This window comes from Nuphar pumila, chromosome 3 (genome assembly GCF_984573655.1).
Source record: "Nuphar pumila chromosome 3, dmNupPumi1.hap1.1, whole genome shotgun sequence".
Lineage (NCBI taxonomy): Eukaryota > Viridiplantae > Streptophyta > Magnoliopsida > Nymphaeales > Nymphaeaceae > Nuphar > Nuphar pumila.
Window position 1 is genome coordinate 142060679 of NC_143251.1, and position 6000 is coordinate 142066678.

Genomic DNA, 6000 nt, shown 5'->3' on the forward strand with positions numbered 1-6000 from the left:
ATGATTGTGTCTTCACTTATGAACATAATTAGATTTCTATATTATAATTTTCTATTACAATACTAAAATGCACTGCATGATATGTTAATATGCTTACATGATGTTATAGAATACAACATAATATTATAATATGCTTACGTGCAACATAATATGGAACATGTGAAACATGATGATATGCTGATGTACACTGAATAAATGATTGAATGTATGTTGGTATGCATATGCATGAAGTGACTTACGTATTGATACCATGTTTAAATTATTACATATTTGTACCCCAAAGGTGGCAATGTTGTGCCTGAATTGGTGGCTATAGACCCTGTGTGTGGTTAATTATATTTATGCATGCATGAAAAGAGAATTAATTAAATAAAGTGAAATATGCATTAGTTCTTTTGTGACTTACAAATAAAATGAAAGTGGTACTCAGTTATGTGAAAATTTGTTTATAGCATAGAAGGCTACTTTTACCACACTGCAGAGAGAGATAACTAAGCTACCACTGCAATCGCGGAGTGGCATGTATGGTCTTTTGCTGAAGAAAATTCTGATATATTAAGTTAGTGGGTTGGAGACTCTTTCAATATTGGATCGCCCCACACCCGGGTCCAGTGAAGTTGTGCAAGGTCACGTTAATAAGTCACAAATTGGTTAAAAATATATCCTAAATTGTTGCCTCTGATTCAGGAAGGTCAATGTAGTATCCACATAATGTGTTTGTGATAGAGAAACAATCTTGTATTATGCACATAATTAAAACATTGCATGCATCATCTAAGTAAAAAAAGACAAAAATAAAGATAAGAAGTTACTTATGCATTAAAGAGATATTTAATCATTATGGTAAGTTAGTGTATAAATGTGTGAATTATTAAAAGTTATGTAAATGATATTCCTTAGATGTACATGTGTTAATTGTTAAAATTGTATATAGTTCTGATTAATGCACGTCGTAGTAAAGTTATTACAAAACTGAAATTATTTGATGATATCTTAATTTGTGCATTGTTTATTACTTGGGGACGTTCTCACCCCATATAATTTTAACATTTTAGATAATAAGGCATAATAAAATTGTTTCTTTTCGGACTTGAATGATTTGAATGTGGTCGGACCTTGTTTTTGGATGCTATGGAGTTTGGTGCTAGACTCCGAGATTGACTCATTGCTTTTGAAACTGCTTGTTATGAACAATTTAAATTAATTCAGTGTGAAAAATGATTTTTAAATTTATGAAATTTATTGGAATAGTTACTAGTTTGATATTGTACCTGTAGCATTTACGTTTTTCACCATCTTTATATTTTTTTGGTAAAGGGTTATTGTTCTTGGATGTCTCTTTCTCAAACTTGGTTTTAGTGAGTTATTAAATGTAGTGCTTGCACACAAGCTGACTCTTTAGAGCTTAATCTGATTGAAGTAATGGTATAGATAAGGTCTTGCAAAAAAAAATTACTTTAAAAATCAAGTTATAAATTGAGGGCATTACACTAACACTTTTCTACCATCACCATCATCATCATTTCTACCACCGCCACCACCACCACCACCACCATCACCACCGCCATTATTTTCACCACTAGCACAATCACCATTGTCATCATTTCCCTTACCATCATCACCATTGCCACTACCACTATCATCACCATTGTCATCATTGCCCTTACCATCATCACCATTGCCACTACCACTATTACTACCACCATCATCACCATTGATAACACAACCACTATCATCCACCATCACCATCATCACCATTGTTCACTAATCTTCTTTTCTTATTTATTATAATTTAAATAGTTGGTGATCCAAACACTCAAGTAAAAAAAATGGCAGGTATCTTTTAGATCATGGATTTTTTCCATAAATTTTATATCTGAAAATGTTTGATGTTAACAACCATTATGATAGACTAACTAGTTTTGCAGGATGTCAAGCTAAATCCTTATGAATGATCGTATCTGAAATATAAGCTTGCTCACATCTCATGAAGATTGATGTACACATTCGATTCTAAATCGATGAGAAAATAGAAGACTTGAAGAGTTGTGATGTACTTATCAAAATGTTTGTATTATATTTTTTTATTTTACATTATATGTCAAAATCCCTTGAATTAGATACACATCACACACATCACGTAGTGTTTATATTTAAAAGAATATGTCTAGTACAAGAGAAAGTTTTATTTTTTAGACAAATTGCTTTTATTACAAAATTAAATAAAACATGATTTTTTATTTACTTGTTTTATTTATTTTGTTCACATGTTTTATAAAAAATATTCAAAAGTTTTTGTTCATATGATTTTAACGATAGACGTCTTTTAGAGAAAGGTTTTTGAAAAAGTTATTTTTTTATATTTCACGTGGTATTTTTTTTAAACTCAACTTTAGAGAAATGTGTTCTAGAAAGAGATGTTAAAATAGATCAAACAATTTTTAGAGAGAGAGAAAGATGTTGAAACAAGTTTTGACTGCTTTAACAAAATCTAGTTTTCAAAAGTTGTGTTTTGACATTTTTTTAAAAAGACATCTCTTGGAGAATTTTTTTTTAAGAGACGTGACAATTGAAAAAGAAAGACGTTGAAACACTTTGAAAGAAGAAGACGTTGAAACAATTTTTAATTGTTTAAAAAAAATGTCTCTTTGACATACCTAAACAAAAAGATATGTTTGTATTTTTAAGAGACAACCTTTCCTTCCAACGTCTTTTTTGAAACCTTCTTATAGGTATTACCTTTTGAAAGACAACAAAACACAACTACAACTGCAGAAAAAGAAAAAATCATGAGGTTCTAAGAAAAAAATCTTGTTTTTTTTTTAAAGCACTAGAGGGCCATCTCATTCAATGATTGTTCAAGTGGCTTATAGGATTCCATTACATGTTATGCAATTTACTTTTTGAACTGTTGTAGAGTATCTCAGTGTAAGATCCTAGAATTTTGAACATTTATTTAATTCAATAAAGATGCATTTTAGTTTATTTTCATATTTAATTTTACAGAATTTATTTTAAGCAAAAGAAATAAATTTAAAAAAAATCTAAATTAAAATTAAAGGTTTATAGAGAATTTAACTCGATAAAAATCTCCCTAAAGACTTAGTTGGAAACCAGTATAAAATCCAATTCAAATTGGATTTGGATTCGATCCAATAATTTTGAAACTAGTGTTTGAGTATTGGACATGGTATATATTCTAAATCCATTCTCGATTTGGGTTTGGATTTTTCTAAATGGAACTTAATGGTAAGGAGATCCAAATTGGATCCGAATTAATTAGGAAACCCAAATGAGGATTTAATTTAACAGATAAAAATTTAATGTATTTTAATTTATTATAAGTGAAAAGGGTGGCTCAACCCTAGCGGGTATTCAAATAAAAACAAATTGAAAAGAAAAGGAAATTTTAGAAGAAGAGATACACACGCCAAATCATCATATGTGAACACTTTAAATTTTGGTAAGTACACTATTCAAATTTAATTCAAAGAATTTTTTTTAAAACAATCAAGAAAAGTTTAAAGGAAGGAAAATAATGGAAAGAAATAACACATAAGTATATATATATATATATATATATATATATATATATATATATATATATATATATATATATATATATATATATATATATATATACTTCAATAGTCATTTATGTTGAAAGTGATATATATTTATATATATGTTGTCAGACATATATATATATATATTGGTATACATGAATAAAAATATATGTGCATCCAATTAAAAATCAACAACTGTTCATAATTGTGCATTGTAGATATATTAACTCGCTTCTTCGTCCGAGACAATAGTTCTTTTCGGAAATGAGGTAAAAATACAATTCTAAAGGGTTGTTATTATAGTGTACATGTGTTATCGCATAAGTTGTTATTTTATCTCTTATGCATGAAAAGATTTAAGTATCCTTTATTGAACATTGCGAAAAAAGTATTTGAAATGATTATTTCGCTTGAATTTAATTATGATTCGCATGTGAATGTCATGGGCTTAATTCTATATGTTATTTAGTGCATATGTATGGTTGTAAATATGTGTTGGCTCATGAATTGTGTGAATGTTCGAGAATGAACGAAGTGGGTTCACTAGAACTTATGCAGTGCCACATGAGCACTTGTGTCTTTGATTGTGTGTCATACTTGTATGTTCGCCAATGATTTGGGTAAAATGGTCAGAAGATTGTGTGTTTTGCCTACACATTGGGTTTGTGGTCAAATTGGACCTACAGGGTACTCTATGTATGCCCAAAACTAAAAATAATGGATAAATGCATGAAAACAAACATAAGTCAAAGCATGACTGGTTTTGTACGAGTTTTATTTTCAAACCTCGTTGGTGTTTCGACACCATGAGTACCCCAGATGAGTGATCATAATGCATCATAAAATAATGTTTTGACTACCACACGTATGTAGTCAGTGTTCTTGCCATGATACCATGCACATTTGTATTCTGATGTGATATATAGGTTCTCAAAGCCCTGGTTGCCCAATAAGGCATGTACAATAATGTCATAAACACTAAATTGATAAGATTGATGCTTATTTGGTCCCGGTGCTACATTGGAGAGGATAGATGATACATACTTTAGTGTGTTGGTGGTGTATGTTTAACTTGCTATGAGCGACAATAGCTCGATGGTTCCTCGCCTTAGAGACTTAGGGAACCAAGTCTACCACTTTTGTCATAGGTTGGTAGATCCTATAACTTCTACATAAGTCCAATGCATCTTGAAATCTTAGCCTTTAGGGGAGTTCTCTCGGTTATTACACTGTCCCTCTAGAAATCTATTTCAGATAATCAACCCCCGATTGGTTTCACTTGTCTCAACGTAAAAGATAAATATGAACTATGTTTCAGATAATCTAGAAATATGTTTCAGATAGTCATTCACAAGGGGCTAAATATGAAACATAAAAGATAATTGTACTAACTTTACATTTCTGAATGCAATTGATGTTGCATAATGAATTATGAGAATGTTAGTTTTGAGATATGATTAGAGATATGTTGTGTCTTTGCATGATCAAACATTTAATCCCTTGTGATATATGTTCTTTGAATTATGTGAATGCACTATGGTTAGCTTTGGAATATGTCATGAGAAATGTCATTAATGAATACTTAACCTTTTATTTCTTATGGTGCATACTCTCATGTATTTGATAGTATTTATGATACTAATGAATGTTCAAACATTTAATCTAATATGATGCATGCTCATATATGTCTGGTACATCATTTGTGTTCTTTGGGACAAGTTTTCCCTACTGTGACTAATGTAGTCGATTGACATTTTGGTAAAAATTTATAGGTACAAAATGATTGCAAGAGCTTTTGTGGGAAGTTGCAGATGCCATCATGATTTACACAATCTCTAGGGATCCTGACTACTGATTATTTATTTGAATATTTTACCATTTCATTTAAATACATGTATTGTAATAATCCTTTTAAATTTCTAGGTAATTAAACTCTGATTTTATTAATTTTAATTGATATCATGTTTCGATGCTAACTCCTGTAACTTGCCCAAGATGTTCGTCATTTCAATTAAATCATTTTTGTTGTGTTTACTACTTAAAAAAAATTTATCAAAAAATTTAGGTAAAATTTTGGGTGTTACATGATACGATTTTTGAAAACAATATTTTTAAACCAAGAATTGCGCACCAAATAATAATTTTAGAACCAATTCTTACACTCGTTGCAAAATAACAAGTCGGATCATCTCCTTAGGGAATGGAACTTAGGCAAAACAATTCACTGAACTTTACTTTATTAATAACTGGAAAAAATTACACTATTCTTAATTTACAATGTTAATTAAAACAAAAGAGACAAAAATAATGAAATTCTAAACTAACTCGGGCCCTCTAGAAAAATCCAAGGAGCTTTATTAATATATTCTTTTGTATCTATCTCAGCGCACCCTCCTCCTTATGTTGGCACGGTATAGAGACCTGTAATATAAGA